General features: G+C 44.9%; 1 long non-coding RNA gene across 1 annotated transcript; it reads left to right on the forward strand.

Annotated features, from left to right (window-relative positions):
- Positions 1-10: 10 nt before the first annotated feature.
- Positions 11-17,709, forward strand: LOC137858619 (uncharacterized). The gene is made up of 3 exons (XR_011097888.1): positions 11-2,901; positions 4,095-4,246; positions 12,896-17,709. It is a non-coding gene; the product is annotated as an uncharacterized lncRNA (long non-coding RNA).
- Positions 17,710-23,169: the final 5,460 nt, after the last annotated feature.

Genomic DNA, 23,169 nt, shown 5'->3' on the forward strand with positions numbered 1-23,169 from the left:
CGAAAAGAAAAGAAAAGAAAAGAAAAGAAAAGAAAAGAAAAGAAAAGAAAAGAAAAGAAAAGAAAAGAAAAGAAAAGAAAAGAAAAGAAAAGAAAAGAAAAGAAAAGAAAAGAAAAGAAAAGAAGAAAAGAAAAGAAAGAAAAGAAAAAAGAAAGAAAAGAAAATAGGTTTGAAACTCATGACTTGCAAGCCTCTCTCTCCAGATGCATCCTACCTTATTTATGAGGGGAATTGTGGTCCTGCACATGCTGCCATCACTGGACTTTAACTTGGAGCTGAGCTAATGACACCTTGCCTCCCATTGCTCATCATCATCAGGTTTGACCTGTGCAGTGCAGAGCAGCTATCACAGAGCAGAGGGAAAGCAGATGTGGCCGGTGCCATTCACGGGCAGCCCCAGGCCCACATAGGATTTCAGAGGGGCTGGTGCTGGCACAGAAGGTGTGGGCAGTTTGGCAGGAGGAGGGCTGGCTGTGGGGAACAGCCACTAGCATCTCCTCATGGGAGTGATACGTCCCCACCTGAAGAAAGCCTTCCCTGGGTCCCTTCTGCTGCCATAAAATACCTGGAAAAGAGTTGCCTGCCTAGGTGGGTAGCCATGGTAATTCATCTCGAGCAGTTTCAGTACGAGATCACAGAAAAAGGTCTTACTCTTTATCAGCTGAAGCCTTCATGCCTTTCCCCATCCCCACGTTCTGCAATTCCCATCAGTAAATGACAGTAGCTCTTACAATTAGGCCCAGCCCATGGTCCTGTTAGAGAAAGAGGTGATTAGAGTGATTCTTATCACAAAGACGACAGCCATTAGAGGAGAAATTTGATGTATTTTGTCTTATTTCCATGAACCAACAGGTCAGGTTTACCCAGGTGGCTCTCACTACAAAATACACAGAACAAGCCCAGGAACACTGTTGTCTCTGCACAAATGCTGGGGCAGCTCCATGGTGATAGAAGCAGTTATAACTCTGTCAAAGCTGATTCCAGCTTACAGTCCATAATGTAATGATCTAATCCAAACCATTTCTGCACCAGGCACTCCATGCTTATTTTTTAGTTTTCTGCTTTTTAAGTTACTGAATTTAAAAAGTTTAAATGTAAATTAACACTTCTATTTTTGGCTCTGGCTATTCACCCAATAAATACATGAGAGAAAAAATGCTATTTTCAGTCCAAACGTTGACCTGTACCTTACGGTGAAAGCACACCCAGGGAAAATGAATGGGCTGGCTTGTAGTATAAGGGCAATTCAAAGCGAACAAGGGGGGCAGGACATCCTCCTCCTCTTGCAGTCATGCTGGCCAGGCTTTCATTTAAGGCCAAATGAACAAATAGGGTAAGTTCACCATACTTGCCTGACACTTTTGCTTTCCACTACTGTGTTTCTTTCTTCACTGGTGTGAAAAGCAGGCATCTATTTATGAGGGAAGGGATTGCACTTTTCTTTCTTTTTTTTTTTTTTTTCTTTTTTTTTTTATTTTGTTTTAATTTTTCAGTCATTTATTAATGCTATCTTGTTTTATGACCCACCTGGTCCCATGCCATGCTGATCTAGAGAGCCTTGTTTTCCTGACAGCTGGCTGATCACCAGCACAATCTGATGGAGAACTGGGGGACTCAATGGAAGGACCTTGACCCCCCAGCCAGCCGCTCTTTGTTGGGTGCTTTCAGGCCGAGGCCTGAAAAGACGAAGGCGATTTCTATTTGTCAAAGTGAAGAGACAACAGGAGAAAGAATAAAGAAAATCTTCTAAGCAGTCAGCTGAACTTGTTCAGACTGATACCAGCTTGCGGTATTCAGACGGCAGCTAACCCAAGGTTTCCCTAACCTTGGCAGAAGTGCGGGAAATAGTTGCAGGAGGATGAAGTGTTCTTGAACTGTTTCTCCAGTGTATCAAGCACAAGAAGGCTTTTCTGCAATATTAAGCATGTGCCTCTCTTTTCTTCCCCTTTAAAGAAACTTTTTATTGTAGACTATAAAAGGGGGAAAAAAATCAATATCTGTCTGTTTGTGGACCCCTGTGCTGCTTCTACACTTCCCAAGGACAAAGATGCAAATCAGGACCTCCCCGGTATAATAGCATTTAGAAGGCAAATTACTTTTTAAAGTCTTACAGTAAAAGCAAAAGGTTAAAAGAAATAGCTGTACTCAAGTGTCGTTTTAAACAAAAAGGAAAAAAATATTAACCACATTCTTGAAAACATCAGCCAGAGCTTCCCTGGAAGTATCAAAAACAGCATTCCAGATAAAAGCAGCATGATGTGAAAAGACCTGATCAGCAACAGATTGATGTCTGGGCTTGGGGACTAATGTAAGAACTTAAAGACTTGGCTAGAGAATATATCTCGAGAAGCATAAACATATAAGAGGATGCCAAACCATGAAAGGCTTCCTTTGCACTGAGAATTCAGAAATCGGCGTGTTGACAAGCAGGGAAGCCAATGCTGCAAGAAAAGCACACAGGGTGATGAATAAACGCAGCCTTTAGGAGCCTAGGATGAGATTGAGAAAGGGGCCAACCTATTTAGGCACAGCTGGCAGTCTCTACACCCAGCATTTAGGTGCTGTCAAGCCCCAGACCTCTCCTCCCAGCTGCCACCCAGTGCTGCTGGTGCTGGCGTCCCACAGACTGGAGCTGCTGGATTAGATGCTGCCCAGCTGCTCCAAAGCCTTATTCCATGCCAGTGTAGCCAGGATGCATCCTCAAAAGTGTATGTGCTGGCTGGCCCTAACACAGGCGCAACCAAGGTCCAAGCTATGTGTGTCACATTGGATGCAACATGCCTGTCACCATACAAGTGGAAAATATCTCTACCTGACTCCTGCACCTGATGGGCATCCTATGTGATTCAGTCTCAGAGAGCCTTCCAGGAGACTCCATGTGGACCTCTTCCTGTGCACCAGGTGAGAACTTCGGAGGCCATGGGGCCTTTGGCTAGCAGAAAGGGTCGGGGCAGACACATGCCTCCACAACAGCCAGCTCCACCACGGCCTGCTCGGAGCTATGGTGGTGGAAAATGAGCTGTAATCCTTCCAGCAACACGCAAAGTGAAGGGACAGGTAAAGACCACATGGTTTTTTGATGTGAGACCTGGTCACCCTTCATCAGCTGGAGGAGTCTCTCTGGGATGCCAGCAGCAAAGCTGTATTCCTCCTCTATGAGAACAAATTACAGTTTTCTTCCAGCTGTGCTTAAAATTGGATAGTTCAATAACTAGCCTAGAAATACATGGCAGATTTACCTATGAAGCAGTTATTAGGGAGCTGGATAGGTCCCAGCTAATGTGCAGGCTGATTTTTTGATGGATAAACTCAGTTTAGAAGTTCAATTTTAAGGAAAAAAAGACATGTTTGCAAAAATATGTGATGTGCTTGTTGTAATCAGGTGGAGAGGAAAAAATAAACTCTACATCTAAAAGAGCAACTTTAGAGTGCAAACCAAAGTAGAGAACTCTGACAACTTTGGCTTTTGCATTTAGCAAACCCTACCACGCAACAGCCCAAGCTAAACTGCCGTTCTCTGGTTTGCAAGAGATCTTGAAAGTCCTTTAAACTTGTTGACTCACTCCACTTTTGCCAGGCCTTCCCACATAAGCACACTGATCCAAACACAATCATCCCTTGAGATGTACTCGTCTTATTGTCAGGTACCTCCTGGAGGCTGAACACCTACCCTGGGAGGATGCCGCTAAGTAATGTGGCACCTCTTCTTCCAGCAAAGCGATTGAGTGTGCAGCTGATGGCTCTCGTTTGTGTTCGGCTGGCAGGGATGGCACCACCAAACTTGAGCTCACTTGTCACAATGGCAATTGAGTGGAATTTAATTATCTGCTGGAGAGAAGCCCTGACAGCTGTGGCGTAGGTTTTTCAGTGTGGATGTTGCCTTGATTGCAAGAAAAATATCAAGGGCTGGTGAGAAAAGCCATGTTCTAAAAGCATCTCTGCCTGGGTTCGACCACTGCCTACCAAAGAGGTATGTGTGATAATCCCAAAGCTATTTATTGACTTTTGTGTCAGATTGTGGTTGGAGTTTGTCTTTACTGAAAGTTGTCCTCAGGAATTCTTTTACTTCATCGGAAGCAACTTTTCTTTTCCAGGCCTTAGGCTGGAGGTGCAGCGTTTGCCCACCACATTGCCTTGGGGTTGCCTCTTGCTTCCCGGAGGAGAGGCAGTGGTTCTGCTGCTTCCTGCTGCCTCCTAAATCAATGCCCTGCTGGCAGGAAAACCATTGTATTGGTGGCAGCATCAGGTAAGACCTCATTGTTTTTTTACAGCAATGGCTATCACTGATAAACAAACAAACAAAAAAAGGGAAAAAAAAAAAAAGGAAAAAAATGCAAAAATGCAATTGCTTTTTTTTTTTTTTTTCCTAATGTAGCTTTCCCTTAGCTTGTTAATATTGCTCCTTACACATGGCATCACAACCAGTGTACTGTTTTTTATTTTTACAAGTCTTTTTCTTGTTGGCAAGCAAGGTCTCATATCAGTAGACTTCTGAAGTCACTGACATGCTCTGAGATGCTGAAGGCACTTTTGTAATAATTTTCTTTATAGACTTGCACGAGTAAAGGACCCATATAGGGAATAAGAAGCTGCCCTGTTTTGGCATTTTACATTTTTAGGTCAAATCGTGAAAGTTGCTGAAATCATACTGGTTTGGCCGTAGCAGCCCACTTTTCACTCTTTCTTTTCAGAGATGATGGGCATTGCTTCATGATGGTTTTCCCCAGGGCTCCCTAATGTAACCACCAGTAGTTTTGATGTGTTTTTGTCAAGCATTGTCCTGCAGTTAGCCACACTGCACCCAGCTTTCCTCTCTGACATGACTGCCTTTGCCTTCAATTTATCTGCGCATTTTCTGCTTCCTGGTGCCATTGCCAGGGGCTAAATTCAGAGGTTAGACACAAGGTTCTTCTTGCAGTCTATATGTTTTTCACTCATTCAGTATTCCCTAGGCACACACGAGCTCATGTTTTCTATACTAAAAAAAAAAAAAATTAAAAAAAATAAAAAGCAGCCCTTCTGAAATACTGTATCTTCTGTATTAAGACAGGAGCCAGAACAAGGCGCAGCTTAGTGCAGAGTGAGAGTCGGCCGGGTGCTTACTTGCTGCCTGACCACCCCACAGGTTGGGACTGGGTGATCTTTCAGGTCCCTTCCAACCCGAACCATTCCATGGTTCTGTGATCAGTGATGCTGGTTTGTGCTTGGAACAGATCTCCCTCCATGCCCAGGCATTGCTGCCCCTGTCACTTGCCTCCCCTGCTGCGGCAAGGGCAGCGGGAGGGCCTGTTTGGGAAAGAGCCTCAGGAAAGCCTTTCTTCCCCCAGAAGAGCCTGTGAGCTGTAATGTGTTTATATCAAGCACTGGAAGCCCTTGCTGACTGCTGTTAGGATTAGGGGAAAAAATATTTGGAAATTCTGGAGTTAAATCTCTTTAAGTTGCACAAAGATAATACTTAATAAACATGAATACATGGTAGGGCTTTTTTTTTTTTTTTTTTTTTTTTTTTTCTTTCCCCATCTTCTTTATATGACTTATAGACTTACAAGCTTTTATCTTATTTTATGAGGCCATGTGAAATAAATTAAATGTAACACAAGATGCTGTTAAAAAAGATTTTATGACATCAAGAACTGGTTCTATATTAGGACCAGATCCTACAAAGACTTATGCATGTGAGTTATTTTGCTCCCATAGATAAGCTATTGAATCAAGCATGGCTAACCATTTAAATTTTCAGAATCAGGCCCTCATTTTGGAAGCTCTTATCATTGTTAAATCAATGTGAAAGTGAAATCTGTCTCCTCTCAAAAGGAAATTGCCAAGACTTTCTACACGGAGATTTGGGATCTGTAGAAAATGAAGCCTTTTTATTTTTTCTTCCCTCCAATAATCTGTTCAGTGAACAAGCTGTGAAAAATAGTTCTATATTTTTTCCATGTGATGCAGCAGACGGTAAATTTCCATTTAAAAGAATGATCAGAGTAGCTGCTGGCACTGAACTCTGTTGTCTTAGTCAAATCTACTTACAAAGAGTTTACAGCAATACAATAGTTTATTATTTCACTCAACCAGAAATCAGATGAAAAAGGCAAAGGGGAAGCCTGAAGTAGGTTCATGGTCAGAATTCTTTTCTTTCTTAACATCTTGTTTTTTTAAATGCAGGACTTGAGATCAGTAGTTTTATGTGTAAGGAGGAGAATATTTCTTTTCACCTCTACTTTTGTATGCCGTGAAATAATCAGACTTCACACTTCTATAGTGCCTTTCTTCTGGGGATCTGAAAGCACTTTACAAACATTAATTAAAGTCTCACAACACCCATGTGGAGGTAAAGCAGCATTGTTTGTACATCTAATGCAGAATGCTTAACCTGATTCTTTAAGTACTATACAAGGACTACAGTAAAATAATGGAATATCCAAAGCAAATTAATCTAACTGAATTGCTAGCAGTGTATGTATGCTTATATATATATATGTATGTGCATGCATGCGTATATGTCTGCAGATTTATATATATATATATATATTGTTGTATGCCTCATCCTACATTTCATCTGCCCCGTATATTCTGTCCATTGCTGTCTCAGGTGATACTGTGAGTACTGCTGAATCTCTCTGCGTGATCTTTCAGTTCCATCCATAAATTGATTTCTTCTGTAAAACCTGGGATAATCTCCCATCATTACTGATTAGACTGGGACTACTTTTAAAAATTAAAAAAAAAAAAAAAAAAGAAAGGAAGAAATATCCTTTTTCTTGAAAAGCAAAATGAGCCCCGATGGTGCTCGCTTTCCTCAGCCCTGGTCCCATGCTCTCTTGCAATTTAAAAATGCTTCTGGGTCACCAGCATTAGACTGGTTTCTTAATCTTCATGTCTTCTTTCTGCAAACTTTGCTTTCTTCGTTTGTTTGCCTTATGTAGTCTCAGATCTTTAGCACAGAGATCGCGCCTTTTATCTTCGTGAAGTGTCATGCAACATTATGGTGGTGCATAAATATTTAATAATAATATTAGCAATGGGGATTAGAGTCCTGGAGGAACATGTTTCCTCCCTTGCAAGAGGCAGAACATATAATGGGGGACTTGTGCTCTTTCACTGCCGTGGGATGAGTTTCTTTGCTCCCATTTTCCAGTTGTCACTCTTGTCTTCTTGATGGGGCTATTGGGACATACTGGAGGAGACTGGGAATGTCTTGGTTAGTGCTGGGCAAAGGGCTGCTCATTCAGGCTGGTGGCCTGATTGAGCCTCAGAAAGAAACTCAACTAAAATACGTTTCCTTATTTTCTGGTTAGTGAAATGAAAACCTAGGGAAGCAGTCATACCTTCTGACACCTGTCCTATGGCCTTAACTATCTCTATTTGGAAGGAAAACTGAATGCAACTTCAAGTAATCTCAAAATCATGTTTTGTGACAGGAAATTGAAACGTCTCATCAAGAAAACATCCCAACAAAAGTGCAGTGCCTTTCCCCAAACTCTCATTTTTGGACAGTGCCTGTTGTCTCCTGCAATCCCCATTGTAGTGCCACTAGAAGGATGTCCCATGGATGGAGGTGGCCAGAGACTGTGCTGTGGGACACGGGTGCACCTTGGGGGAGGGGATCAGGCACGCAGAGCTCCAGGCTAACAGCTAAACCCCTGCAGCACTTGTATCATACAAGGGCCCTTCACAAAAATGTTTTCCTTTAGCTGGGGATAAGCTTCATCTCTCAAGGGTCCTTCAGGAGTGAAGTACAGGGAGAAATCCACTTTTATTTTACATTTCAACAATAATCTTCTTACCACCATGCAGAGGAGCAATGTCAACAGCCTGCTGCAGGAAGGAGCCCAGCCACTGCTGCTACGGGAACATCCAGGGGTGCTCCACCAGGGGACAGCCACAACCTTGGGAGCTGCCTTGGGGGCTGGAGGGACTCCAGGGTAGTACCATGGTAGGAGGGCTGCCAGCAGCTTGGGGCTGTCCCCAGTTCACAGCTTGTCTGTCCTCACTTCCTCCCTCTGAGCAGCCCAGACGCCCAAGCGGCTTGGCTCTCTAACTGGATCCATTTTCTAGGAGGGGGTTTATTGCCGTACCTTACTTAAATCTGAAGTTTTCTAATGATTGTAGCCAATAACAATTAATTTAACATAATTAAGGCAAATATACACATCCAATTGCCAAGCACAACATTTTTCTCATTCATTTATGACTTAATAGACATCAGTGTATATGTTCAGTCTTTACTAATTGCACAGTTGATAATTCTTTATGACTTAGAGGAGTTCAACATTTTCTGTCTTTACTTGACTGGCTGCACCCTCTTAGCATAATCATAGTCTTAATTTTGTTTAACTTATGCTAAAGCAAAATATGAATCTAAACCACAGGAGGCAAATAAAAACACGTTATTGTACAGTTCGCTACATTTTATAAAACCATTTTACAACGGGAGCCATCCACCCGTTCTGTTCAATGGAATAAATGGGATCTAACCACGCTTTAAGGACCGTGCTCATCTTTAAACTGATTAGTTTCTACCCTTATTACAAAGCACAGACTGGGTCTAACATCTCATTTTATATACAATTAAACAGGCGAGCCCTGCTGCCTCCAGCACAGTCATTGCCTTGTCATTATTTACCTTGCTGGCTTGGAGTAGGATGCCTGGGCTGCAGGCAGGATCTGCCCAAAGGGGATGCCCTAGGGACGTGGTGCTATGGCAGGGAGAGGGGCATCCTCCTGCTCCCTGCACCCAGCTGGGGATGCATTCCCCTTGGCACCAGGCAGTGGGAAAGGAGCCAGCACCTTAACCCAGGGCTGAATTTGGGTGGCCGGTACCTGGTCAGGGCCTGACCAGTACGGGTCGCTGCTGCTCCCACTGCGCTGTGGGGATGTCAGAGCTGCCCTGTGTGAGGTGCCTGCCTTCCCCTGCAAAACTGCACCACAAAAAAGGTGAGTCTGAAATGTAGCACTTTCACTGAGACAAGATAGATGTAATTTCCTATGCACAAGGAAAAGGTCAAATTTACATATTATTTTTTTTTGCCATTTCTGAAGCTCCCCTCTGCTTGCCCAGAACACCCCAGACACTTCCCCAGAAGAGGCAATGAATAAATGTAATGCAGAAACAACAAACAAACAAGCAAACAAAGAAGCAAAAAAAAACAAACCAAACCAAAAAAAAAAAAACCAACAACAAAAACCAACAAAGTTAAAAAAAAAAAAAAAAAAACTCAGACAGTTTTGCCCCCCATAGACAAGCAGTGCCAAGCAAGATTGCCCCACCAGCCTCCTGCCGGGGGTCCCAAAACGCCTCCCCCAGCGGCTGGGGGCCCCTGCCCCGATCCCTGCTAGGCAGGGACAAAGCCCCTGTGGCACAGGGCTGGTGGGGCCAGATCCTGCTTGCTTCTGGCAGCCTGGTTAAAAACACGCAGGGCTTAAAGCAGGCACGGAGCGGGCAAGGTGAGCGAGCAGCAGGTCTCTGCTCCCGGGGCCAGGTTTCTTTCTCTCTGGCTCCTTTTCCTCCTCTCCTTCTCTGTCTTTTTTTTTTTTTTGGACATCGTGTTTAACACTTGCACAATTTGGTGAAATTACAAGCCCGAGAGGACAGAGGGAGAAGCCAGTCTGTTTAAAAAATAAAAAGAGGACATGATTACTTTGCCGAAGCTGTACTTTATATTTTATCTTCCAAAAGAGACAAAGGGAATAAATACTTAAAACCCAGTGGTGACGACAGTGAAGCAATCATGCAGTCGCTGGATACCTTTGTCTCGGGGAGGCATGTAGTCATTTTTACATGTCTGCCACTGCGTGTCAAACCTTTCTTTTCTTCCCCTTTCCATTTTGGATGGCCAAACTGATTATCTAAAATAGAAAATTAGCACACAATGGCTTTACTCTGTGATACCCCTTATGCAACTAATGGGCAAAGCTTGTTAATTGGTTGTAAATGCCAGCAGGTTGCCAAGATAATACTTCAGAAATAAGCGGGTATTCTGATAATTACAGCAATCTTCATCTATAAAAGCTTAAGTAGATGAAGTACTGGCTGGCTTAAAACCAAGATTTATCCCGCTGCACTCGCATTAAAAGAAAAAATAAGATGAAAACAATAATGTAGCAAAACAATTATATAGCAGGAAGCGTTGTAGGTTTTAGAGATTGTGAAAACTCAGAAAGTAAAACAGTGCTGTAATAACCAGTTATGGAAAAATAGGCCATTTACATTTGTGTATAATTAAATAGTAGGCTATGCAATTTCACTTTTTAAAGTAAACTGCCTTTTCCTTTTTTTATAGGGCAACGTAGCCATAATTGCTGCATTAAAGCTTTAATGAAAGAAAAAAGCAGCAGATCAAGATGACATGTAACATCCACATTTGTACCGTGGCATTCTGCTTGTTTAGTAATGGGAAGCTACTGAGGAGATTAAAATTGCAGAATTCTTCCTATTTTTTTTTCCCCTCTAAAATTGCTATAGGAAGATCATTCAAAGTCTAAAATACATACAATTTATTTTTCTACCTTCAATTCACAAGGATTTAATGGCTTTCCTTACTCTGAAAGTGTTTTAAGAAATACTTTCTTGCAAAAGCGCGGTATTATTCCAGCTCATCACAATTATCAGAAGTAAGTGGCGCAAACTTACGGAGGGCTCACCTCTCATTTTAGAATATAACTGCAAATGCTGCACATCATTATTTTTTAACTTAGTGGTGCTTTGCAGCTTTCCTGTCAGAATTATCAACAGGTTGACATATAATATTGTTATTTGGAGTTTTGATACCTTTCCTGTTAACTGTTACAAACGAGTTGCGAGCTGCCCTAACGCTGGGCTCAGCCAAGGCAAAGCTTTGTGATAAGGGTGCAGCCCTCGAAGCGAATGCTCACCAACAGAATTAAGATGTGAGCTGATACTGGCAGAGGAGAAAGCCGTGTTGTTATTTTAGTACTTGGACGTGGGCACGCTCTTGTGGCAGTTTGCTCACCCAGTATGGGACTGAATGGAAATGCCTTCCCCATGCACGGTCGCACAACACCAGCCTGAAGACTTCCCCCACATCTCACCACTACAAAAACCAAGAAGAGCCCATCGGGTGACCGAGGACAGTTCACTGGTGAGCCAAGCCCTTAAGTTTCAGCACAGAAGCTCATTGCGTTGTCTCGCCTTGAGCCCCAGTGCTGGGGGAGTGAGTGGTAGGTGCTGCCTGCCCCTGTACTGGCCTCTCCCTACCAGTACATAATACATGGGGCCAGGGCGGCTCGCCGGGCTCCCTTAATGGACCCAGCTCCCTTGTCTTCCAGGAGCAAAATAAATGGGAGACTTTCTCGGCTGGCATGTATTTCCATTTATGCTTTAAAAATTCATGAGCATAGGTTTCATACGACGGTGTAGTTACTATGGTAATTGTTTATTAATCTGGAGGAGCTTGGTAATTACCACAGATCAGTTTATATAACTCAGACCTGGAGTTGAAGTGCGGGTATGATTTCTTTACGCATCCATCTTTTAGACACTTTTTTCAACTTTTTTTTTTTTTTTTTTTATAACAGAATATGCATTTTCCCCTCTCAGCTCTACTTTTATCCAAGTGCATACATTTCTGGAAGTGTAGAGAGAGTGTAAAAATGAGAGAGAAATGCTCGCTCGGAGTTGGCAGGCCAGGACAGCCAGGAAAAAAAAAAAAGTGCGGAGTTAAGAAGCAGGTGCTTCGGGGATTTTTTTTAATTTAAAAAAAGTTTTTTTTGTTGCTTTAATTTTTTCACGGTGGCAGGGCTCTTTCCTGGAAGGGCAGCAAGGGGCAGAGGACAGTATGTGGCCAGGCGGGGAGCAGGGGACTGTAGGAGCCTGGCCCTGTGCCCCCATCCCATGCAGATGTGATGGATGCACTGCCCCTCGCTGAGGTGGTGGCATGCCAAGGGTATCTGCTCACGTACATGCTTGTGAAACTTAATCTGGAAACAGAGCTTGCACAATCAAAAATTAATTAGTAATGGCTTTTTCAGATAGGCATCACCAACCACTTTGCAAGGCAGTGTCTTTACGGTGGACACTTCAGGGATGCTGTCTGGAAATCCATAAAATGATACTGCTATTTTTTGAGGAACTTTTGTCATTTATCTAGCAGTTCTTTTCAGAGAGTGAAAATGTTTGACCTGTAAAACCTGTGTACATTTTTTGCCTGTTTCTGCTCTCACTTGGACAAAATTGGGCACTGCCAGCCTGCTCCGTAACAAAATTGTAGGAAGACCCTTGGGCCTCCTGCCTGCCCACGACCCCTCCACGCCTGTCCCAGCCCCCCTCCTCTGATGGCAGTGCCCAGCCTCAGCTCACTGAGATTCACATTATTTATATGAAAAAGGCGCAGGATGCCATCTCCCCACTCACTCTGCCTGCATAAATTGCGCGTGTTTATTATTCATTGTAACACGGCACATTCTCTGTTTCTGTGTCACTTGTCACTAATCACTTATGCATCTGATGTGCGGATCCAGAGCTGGTTCTCAAGCATTCTTGGCTTCGAAACATAAGATATGCATGGGTAAGAGTTTATCCCACCCCCAAAATAACAACTTTGATACATTTTCAAAAGGGAAAGTGCATATGTTACAGTACTCAGGAGCAGCAATAACCAAACTAGCTGAGAAGTGACATGGACTTGGGTTATTTTCTTTTTTTTTTTCTTTTCTTTTTTTTTTCTTTTCTTTTTTTTTTTTTTTTTGGTTTCTCTTTAGTATTTCATGAAAGTGTGTAAAAATCTTAACATTTGAATGCCACACACTTCATTCTGCCTGCGAGATAAAGGACATTTCTCTAAAAGAAACATACGCTCCTTGTTCCTTGTTTTGATTCCTCGTACAGCTTGTCACAATGCATTTACATTTTGTCCATACATTCGTTTTTTTTCAGCCGGAGCTGTGCTTTTGAGGAAGGGATGCAAACTCTTCTCCTGGAGTGTCCCAGGCAGCCAGCAGTGGGGCTGCCTGTGGGCTGGGGCATGTGTGGGACGTGCTTTTCTGGCACCTCTCTCCCCGGTCCCATCTCGCTTTCTTCACAGGCAGCCTCCAAACCTACAGAAACCACCTGCCAAAGCTCAGTGGATGGGGGCACTTCGTCTGCCCCACACATCACCTCCTGCCAGCCCTGCAGCCTGGCCAGCCAGTGGGCAATGCCAGCGACCACTCTTCCCTGCCCCGATCTGCTCGGGGAAGCTCTGCGAGAAGGCTGGCAGCCCTATAGCACTCGTGCTAGGGCTCTGACCTCTTTTCTGCCACCTTGCAGAGCTGGGGGAGCAGTCACAGTGGTGGCAGAGCCCATCTTGCTGTGATGAACCTGATGCCTACAAACACTGATGGAGCCTCCTACACGGTCAAAGGGTTTCAGCTCCTTCCTTTGGTGTTTGTGTCATATCTGGCATTTGAGAGACAGCTGTGCCATGTTGTGTGTTGGCCTGTTACTCCCCCTCCTTACAGTAACCCAGGATATCAGATCTGTGAGGTTGGCCTGGCCGCATGGGCAGGCAGCATGCCTATCAGCCAGCAGAGCAGGAGCCTGATCACACTACGCCCACCACAGTAGTAATTCCTGTGGCAATACTGAAGAAGAAGTCAGGAAACTGGTCAAGCTGTCCGATGCGAACATTTTATCCTCTCTACAAGACTGCTGAAAGAGTGAAATGCATCCAAAGAAGTTTTATCTGAGGAGGTAATTCTAATTGTTCCCTGTTCTGCTGTTATCTGATGGGAACACTCTCGGCAGCGACCTCCTTACTGAGTGAAGTAAGCCCTACACAACACCAGAGAGGCAGCTTGAAATTAGGATACAGAAAACTGATGCCAAAAATATGTCAGCTTGGAAGGTCATTAAGAATTATCCATTTGTGCATGTTGCATTGTGCATGCCAACAGTACCTTAAGTGATTACCTTAGAGGGACAGATTTGTCTAATGAACATATGAATTACCAATATAAAATTGTGATTGATAAATCAAATAAGAATTTATAATTTGGCAATGTATCTAACCGGGATGGAGTTTCACTGGATGTGGATGCAAGAGGCGCCGCTGGTGTTCTTTGCTAAAAATGACTCTCGGTGGTATTTTTCCACTTTATGACACCACAGCTTTAGGTGCCTGATCTGAGAGCTAGCTTGCTCGTACCTCAGGCAGATACAACTTGTTCTAAAGAGCTTGACTCACAGTTTCCAGGAGGTTTTTTTTTTTTTTTTTTTTTTCTAAACCTCTCTGCCCACACCTTCATTGATTTTATTTTTTAAGCTCAGCTTAGAAATTAGCCTGGACTGGTACTGGCATACAAATGTTTAGTTTTTAAACTATGTAATAATTGGCATAATTTGGGTTATTTTCAAATTTAGGAACTCAGATAAAAGCAGCTGACATTTAGCTCTGCTTTTCTGCACTGACATAGTTCACGAAGGAGTTTGATTTTTTTTCTATGAAAGTTAGGCTACATTAGTAGTTTACTCAGTTGGCAATGGCATTTCCTACTCACAGAATTTAAAAAGTCTAGGAGAATAACAGGTTTAGGTTTAAAAAAATGCCTTGTACAGGTGGGCTTTTATTTTTTTTCCAAAGCTTTAGACTCCTATTGGATATGACCAATGCAATATACACATCGTGATTTTAATTAAGCTGTTACTAGCAGGTGTACTTCATGTAACATTTACAATAAATTCTTAGTGACTCCTTACAGCATTGCTGTCTTCTTGGCTTGTTGGGCTCAGGGCAGTCCCAGTGCATGTGAGCAACAACAAAAATTTTTGGTAGCAGCTCCTGTTGGAGCTACTACCATCTAGCACTTGTCAAACTGCACACTAGAGATCCTGACAATAAGAAAGTACCAAAGGAATTGTTACGTTTCATTACTCTGTGTGATCAATGCCTCCTTGTGTGCTAATGAACCAAAGCTAGGTCATAATTGCTTTTAAAGATAAAATTATTTAGGATTTCTTTGATTTGATGTAAAGGAGAAACTTCAGTCTGTCAGGTCTGTGATGCACTGAGCACCCTGTCTCTTGCACATTCAGAATTGCCATAGTAAAACCTGCTGTTTATCTGAGGTGGAAATTTCAAAGGTGTTAATGTTGGAGCATGCTATAAAATGGGTTGTGGGGTCACAAAATGTACAAAATCAGTTACTGAAGCCCTGCCCATTGTGAGGCCAGACGGAAACCATGCTGGCCCGTGGCCCCCTGGTGCATCCATGGCTGAGAACCATGGCCTGGAAACGCGCCTGCACCAGGAGCCAGCCCTGTGACTCCTGTGGCTCCTCCTGGCCTTGGCCAAACCTCCTTCAGCAGGCTGTACCACTGCTTTTTGGTAGCACCGTGGGATGTCTCTGTGGCTGGAAACCAGCCACCTCTGGTTTCTCCATCCTGCCATCTCCAGCCTGCTGCAGGTGAGGGAGCTCTGCTGCCCTGCAAAAGTACCACATCCATGGCACTTCCTAATTCATCACATGCTGTCTTTAAAGTGAGAAAATGCCCCACAAGAATAAATATGAAAGTAAATGCACTGATGTTTGGGACTATAACCGGAAAACCGAGCATTGGGACTCAAAAACAGATGTCATTGTGTCTGTGGACTGTACAGATAACATAACAATACCACATTGTACAGAGTGCTCTGTGATGCGTAGGGTTACGAGGGGAGTGAAGGGGCATGGGAGCCCATGAGACCTGGTCCATCACAGCCATGTGTTCAAGGTCTCCACGGAGTCCACAAAGGAAAACCAGGTAAAAATGTAAAGGACAGCGTTTCACCAGGTGATGCAGAATTTTCCTTGTCATCACCTTTGGCACTGATGAAATCCATGAGGAAGTGCTTTGAGGGTGCTGGCAGGAGGCCACCATGCAGTTGCCCTAGTATGCAACGGGTGGGTGGGAGGTGGCAAAACCAAACAGGTCAGCTCATAAATGAAATCAGAGCCTCACGAGTAAGCTATGGGCAGCTCCCTTGGAGCAAGAGAGGACCCAGCTGTTATTGCTGAGCTAGCGTGCTTTGCACACGCATAGGAAGAGTTCTGTTAAACGGATGACACCCTTTATATATAATTCATAACACCGAATTTCATAGCTAAGTTTATCAGTGGCTCCCCACAGAGACACCATGTGTGGGAGATGTTGTTTTGCCCCTGCATTTGTACCCAGGACCTGGCTGCCACCGGCGCTGCTACACCAAGGGTGCTGCAAGAGCACTGCAAGGGCATTGCATGGACATTGCAAGGGTGTCGCAAGGGCAGCGGGGACCTCACATCTGCTGGCCTGAGGAGCAGCTCAGGTCCCTCGCCACCCCCCTGGCTGTGTTCACACCCCCTCTCGATGGAAAGAGCAGCTTTGTGGCCGGCAGGAGCGGGGTTGAGGAGGGGCGCGGGATGCAGGCCCGCGTCTCCGCCAGTCCCAGGGAGGCTGCAGAGCAAAGCATGACACAACCCCTTAGACATTTAGGGAGGGGGCACGTTATTTTAATATCCTTTTTTGTGCTTAATAGAAAAGGGGTTTGTGGTTGATTCTTTATTATCTCCGACAGCAGTTCTCGCTTCGGCTCCTCTTTCTTTAACTGCCAAGCTAGCATTTTCCTTTTTTATTGCTCCTTTCTTAGAGGTTTGCTTTGGACTATTGCCAGTTATCATTTCCCATTAGGGCAAATATTGCATCAAACTCATGATTAGGGATTTGAGGGCTTGGGAATATTATTTTCGAACATTTGTCTTTCATTTTCTGAGAGTTTTTTTTTTCTCCTCTCTTTGCACACACACATACGCACTCATGCCTGTATATCTGGGGATGTACATATGTGTGTGTATTTTTATAGAGAGGGAGAAAGAGGGAGCTTCACGCGTCTGATTGCACATGTATGTTTCCGTGGAGGCATGTGCCTGTTTGTGCGTAAAGTTTTAACCCCCCTTGCCCAGGCCAAGGGAGGCTCTTTCCTCATGAGGGGTTTCCGAGGAAGCTGAAGGCACCCACGGAAGGAGGATGACAGATTTGTTTGTGTGTGCTGGGCTCAGTGCTCCAGCTCCGCGCAAGGGAAGGTGCTAACGCATGCTGTCAGCGGGGAGGGGACGGCACGGCGAGGAGCTGCTGCAAGTGTCACTGCCCTTGTGGAGCCGGGCAGCGATGCTGCCTGTGCCTGAGCCTGCCTTCTGCCATGCCACATGCACTGCTGTGGGCTTCAGGGAGCCTGGAGTTTGGCTCTATCAATCTCCAGCATTCAGGCACCGCTGTGATCTTCAAAAGCCTGTCCAGCTGCTGCCTGTTCTCCTGATGCTGGCTCACAAAACACAACACCCATTTTTGGTACCTCATTTAGGGGAGGATTTTTTGAGGAATACTTTTTTTTTTTTTTTTTTTTTCTGGAGAAACTTTGCTCACACCTGGTCTGGGGGCAGCTGACGTGGTTGGCCTGGGGGTTGGAGGTGATGCTCTGGGAATGAGGCCGGACACATCCTCCACATCCTCCATGTCAGGTCACTTAACCCTGCATACCAGTTCTTGCAGCTGTTAACGAGGGGAACGGATTTTCTTGGCCTCCTCTCATACCGAGTGCTGCAGCTCTGATTAACCAGGGCCCATGGCCTTATTGCTGCTTACAGATAAGTTGGATTTCAGCAGCTGGCAGTGGAGAGGTGAGCACATTCATCTTGGTAAAACTCACCTGGTGGGGAAGTTTTATACAGCAGGTGCAAAGCAACACCAGCAGTATCCAGAGCCTCCGGAGGCTGGAGGGCAGCGGGACGAGGTGGGCTGGGGCACTCCCAGCCCGTGCAGATCGCCGCCGGGCTCCCAAACACATACATTTCCAGGCAGCCAATTTGTCTGCCTCCAAAAAAAATTATTCTTCAAGGCTTGTTCCCATCTGCCAGAAGAGAACATGTCATTTAAGAAAAAAACAGAAACCAAAAAACAAAACAAAACAAACAACACTAACGTTGACAGACAGGAGTGTGTTCTGGAGAAAAGCCCTCTGCTTTTACCTGATTCGGGCGACGGCACTGAGTGGCAAGACAGCCTTGTCATCCACATGCTTTATTAACAGTCAGCTTTTCATCTTGCTTCTCCCTGGCAAGATGACGAATATTTTTCCCTTTACTCACTGTTCACCCTTTCATTCTTCTGACAAATACCGCACTTACTTCATTTAAATTTTACAAAACTGAGCCCAGGCGAAATGATTCAGTCATTGTGCAGATGAAAGACAATGTCACCTCTATTCCTGCTTGTATGACAATGGCTGCGAGTTAAAATCACTGCATGATGGTGCCAGTAGTTCCTGTCATCATTTCTGCCGATGATAAACCCAACTGTGTATTTCCAGTTTGGCCCTGCTGCTTCTGCCCTCCCTTCCTAAAAATAGTCATGGTCCCCACATGTGGAAACTTGGTGTGGCGAGAAGGTGCAGCAAGCTCCCAGTTATTTCAGCAAGCTTAAAGTGATTAAGGGAGGTGGATAGTTAATTAGAATATTCTAAAAACAGCTGCTAAAAAAAAAAAAAGTTTCAAACAGCCACCAACTTGTTATTATTTCGTCATCGTCTCATGACACGCTCGCGACATATGGGAGAAATAAGAGATGCAATGCCCATCCCTGCCGTCCCTGCCACTCTTTTCTTCTAGTCCCGTAAAAAAGTATATACTACTCCCTTCACGAGGCTTTCCCAGTGCTTCTCCTGGACAGAATATCCATATTATTTCAATATCTCCTCTTAACTTTGTATAACAGTGGCCAGCTTAACTTTATAGCACTTCTTTTTATAGAGTAGCATTCATTTCTTGTACCAACTCTCAAGGATGTTTTATCTGTTTTATATCTCATTGAATCCTCTGTGAAACTGCACTAGTTTACAATAATTTTATTACTTTATTAATTAAACGTTTTCCAACAAGCTAGCTATGGCATTTCTTATCATCAAGGGTTCCATTAGTTTTTAATGGTGTGAGACAAAATTACCATTTACCCACATGCAATTTAAGAAGCATCATTAACACAGTGAAAGCACCAGGTGGGATTTCTAATAGTTACTGTTTCTCATTTTTGTTTTTATTTAAAAGGAATAACCGGTTTTGAGGTTTTTGCTGCAAGGTTGCCAAATCCTCACTTTGTTTTTATGTTCGAGATAATTTAAAATAATGTTCCTCTGTCTCCTAAGGCTCTGCTCAACGATATCTCACGTTTCAGCACATCACTTGTACGCAGTGTCTCGGCACAGCCGGGTGAGTGTGTTGTCTGCACAATAATCGCCAAGAACAAAGACTCATCTATATGGCCACCAAGCACGGGGACATGCGTGGACCTGCTTGTGTGCACACTTGTGCGTGTGTGTGCCTAGGGGAACGGGTCTGCAGAGCCACGGCAAGCCTCAAACCCCAGCCAGATGCCACCTTGTGTGGCCTGGGCCCTGAAGGTTGTGGCCACCAGCATTCACAGAGACCCCGTCCCCAGCACAGGGGGATGATTCGGAGGGGCCCGGCTGCACAGGGGACAACCTGCAGTGTTCAAGTTTTTGGGAGACTTTGAGGCAGGCCCTCTGCGCAGATACCTTATTTCCATGCAGGAGACAATGGAAAAAACCATGGTTGTGGTAAATATTTACCTTTATCAAAATGGGAATAATTAAATGGCAACTTAATTACTACATTCTATTCAAATATGCGGAGTGTTGACTAATTGCTGACTCAGTCCATTTGCATGTTAATAAATGCCTGTATTTGAGGTCCTTCTTGGGTAATTCTCTAGGTTTTACAACACAGAGTTGCTGGGCTTTTTTCCTCCTACGTCTCACAGCCCTTGCTTAGCCCTGTCATTCTGCAGCACCGAGGTGGCCGCTGTTGGCGTTGGCCACCTTGCCCTTCCTTCTACTGGGTCTGCTGCTTGTCGCGGGTGTTCCCAGTGGGACCAGAGGCCCCATCCATGCCCGCCCTGTCTGGGATGCCCAGCCACCCCACAGCAGCAGCCCCAGTGCCCCACAGGCGTCGGGGGCATCTGCAGTGTGTCCAAGGCACCACAGCGCTGCGCGGGGCCCAGATGGTGCACGATCCCACGAAGCGCAGGAGGGATATTCAGAGGGATGTGTTTGACAAGGTGTTTCCTTATTTAAAGGGGAGGGGAGGAGAACGCAGATGGCGTGGCTGCTTCTAATGACATTCCCTGGCTGGGTTTGCTAGCAGCAGACATGAGAGGGGCAGGAGCACCTGACATGCCGGTCTGCTCGGCTGCCGGCAGGGATGGGGACGCTGGCAGAGCCGTCCCCACTGCCATCCCTCAGCCATCCTACCATTGGTTTGATTTCCCAGGGTGCTCAGGAGAGGCTGGTGCACCGGTGTCAGTGCAAACAGCTTTTTTAATTTTTTGTTTTACACAAATCTCCCATGGCGTTGGACTGGTGTGTGCTGGCATAGCCACGCAGCCTCCCAGGGACCCGCAGGGTGAAGCTTGGTGTGTGGGGGGCACAAACTGGGGTTTCCTCTAGGAGGTTTTTCAGCATGCTACAATTGACAGCAATCTGGTATTTTTATGGCCAGAATCGTCTATCAAAATAGAAACAAATTTTGCATTTTCTAAGTGGGCAGATAATTGTTCCATGACGAAGAGAGTAAATATGTGCACAGTAATAGCCTGTGCCTCAAATGCACGCTGAACTGAACTTCTGGTCATATAAATTTCTAATTAATTTGCTTGTGCAACCCATGGAACAAAAGCTCTGATTACACATTAGAGCGAAAGGTGCACAAACACCCACCCTGCTGCTTGCCCGCACAGAGGGGCTGTGCAGCAGGGCGGGCACCTCCGGAGCCTGGGGACGTGGGGATGGTGCCCGCCAGCAAGGTGGCGGTGGCCATGCCAGGCTGGCGGTGGCTGGCACATTATGCTAATGGCCCAATCATTATTTATTCCTCTGGAATTCATTACGGTGGCATTATCTGGGATCGGCTCATTGAGCGTCACAGGCCCGTCCATAGGATTTTTAGCATGACCTCATTAATAACGAATGGCTCTGCCTTGAAGCAGTGCTGTGCCCTGGATTTTAAGGAAGCTTTTGGAGGGCTGGCCAGGCTGTAGCAGAGCACCCCGATAGCTGGGTGGGGTCGCACAGTGACTGCTCCAGATTTGGATCCATTCTGATTAATTTTCTTTTCATGACAGCAGCTTGGAGCTTACTCCTCCATCAAAAACAAAGTTCAGCACTGCTACTGTCTAAAGCAAGTAAAACCTTCAGCAACCTTTTTTGGATAATTCTCAGGTTTTGATAATTAACAATATCATTTGGTATTGTAAAGCTGTTCATGAGAAGAAAATCATGACCGGCAGAAATCCTTCTCTATTTAAAATTGACTGTTTTGTTTAAACGGTGCACTTTTTCAAAAACATTCACTTTTATTTATTAATTTTTTTTCCCCCTGAAGTTCCCAGTAATATTTAAAAAATCATTTTATCTTGAAAGCACGTTTTGAATGTCCCTCGTCCCGGCAGCATCTCAAGGCAGCTCCTCTCACAAAGGAGGCCGGCAGGGGCTGGCTTTCCCCTGTCCAAAACAGCTCTGCCTGTTATATCCCAGCAGCTCTGATGTCAATGGGAAACTGCAGCCTCTGTCCTTGCACCTCCCCACAGCATTGAATTTGCTGCCAAACTTCTGAGTTTCATTCCTTTAACACAGGCACTGCAGACAGCTACATCGCAGGTTCTTAAGGCTAATCCAGTGACCTTGTCTCATTTTGTTATAATGAATAATTGTAATTCGGGTAATTAACCTGAAGTAACAGCTGATAGCTAAAACTGTGTCTGGTGACAGAGTACATCATGTGCATTCCTGACATCACAACATGTTAGGGCTTTTCCTTTGTGTGGTCATTGCTGTTGTCACATCTCCGTCTCTGAGAGAACAGCTCTCCTGTTTTCTCTGCTCAGAGCTGGAGGTCAACGTAATACATTAAATTCTTTCTGAACAGCTCCAAGAAAAATGCTTCCCTAGCATAAACTCAGGGAATACATGACACTAATACACCAGTACCAAATATTCTTAAAAAAAAAAAAAAAAAAAAAAAAAGTTATGGCCAAGAAAGACAGTTAGAAATTTGCTCTTGCTTGTGGCAGGACATCCAGGACATCCTCCCAGAGCACAGGACCTCCTGACGTGGTCTCAGCAGGGGCCGTGCTCCTTCCATGTCTCATGGAGAAGAATACTTAAGCAAAAGGTCCCTATAAGGCTACAAGTAAAAGCCTTAGCATCAGGGTGGAAATCACGAGCTTGTAAGTTAGGACATGGACAGCCACATTTGGCCATACCACGCCTCTGTTGAGGTATAGCCCACTTCGAGCAGCCCTGCAAGGATATGCACTTGCAGAAGATGGAGCTGGTGAAAAGGACAGGCCGTTGAGCCCATTACGGTGGCACAGTGATTTCCAGGGTCAGAAGGAACTAAAGTCACCAGAGCTGATGACTGCAGGGATTATTACCCAGTAACGCAAAATAAATCAGTATTGGTAGCACTTGGGGCAGGGCTCTGGTGCAGAGCCTTGAGCTAGCCAGCATCCTTTTTGGGCTCATGTCGTCCCTTCCTCTGGAAACCAAGGGTGACAGCACCCACCTTGCAGGTACGTCACAAGTCCAAATGCATGTTCAAATGACCATGTGCTCCCAAACCCCTGCTCGCAGGCCCTGGGGTGAAAGCCCTGGCCATCATCCCCAAGAAGTGCTGCAATCAGCCTGAGAACATGGCTGGTGTCAGCAGCTTGTGAGGGCACGTGTGAGTTGGCCGCTGGCTTTTCTAAATAAACCTACTCTAAATAAACACCAACAGACTGCTCTGGCCAGTATATAAAACTACACAACACACTTGTGCTTGTTAGGAGACAAGTCAAACGATTGTGTGTATGTATACGAACACACACGCTCAGACGTGCAGCTTATCTGAGTGGGGAGCTGCATGGAGCTGGTGTGCGTGGGGAGCAGCCGCGTGCATCCCTGCTCTTGCGTGCAATCGCTGTGGTGAAACCCACATCAAGCAGCGAACTGGAGGCTGTGTTCCTCTATGTGAAACACAGCTTAATTTTAGAGCAAGTACTGCCGCAGAAAAGGCTGCCAGAGTCTGCCTCGCACCACTCTGGGCAGCATCTTTCATAAAACAATTATATTTTTTCTGGATGTAGTGAAAGCCTTGAAAAAAGTT

This window comes from Anas acuta, chromosome 6, assembly GCF_963932015.1.
Source record: "Anas acuta chromosome 6, bAnaAcu1.1, whole genome shotgun sequence".
In the NCBI taxonomy this organism is placed as follows: Eukaryota; Metazoa; Chordata; class Aves; order Anseriformes; family Anatidae; genus Anas; species Anas acuta.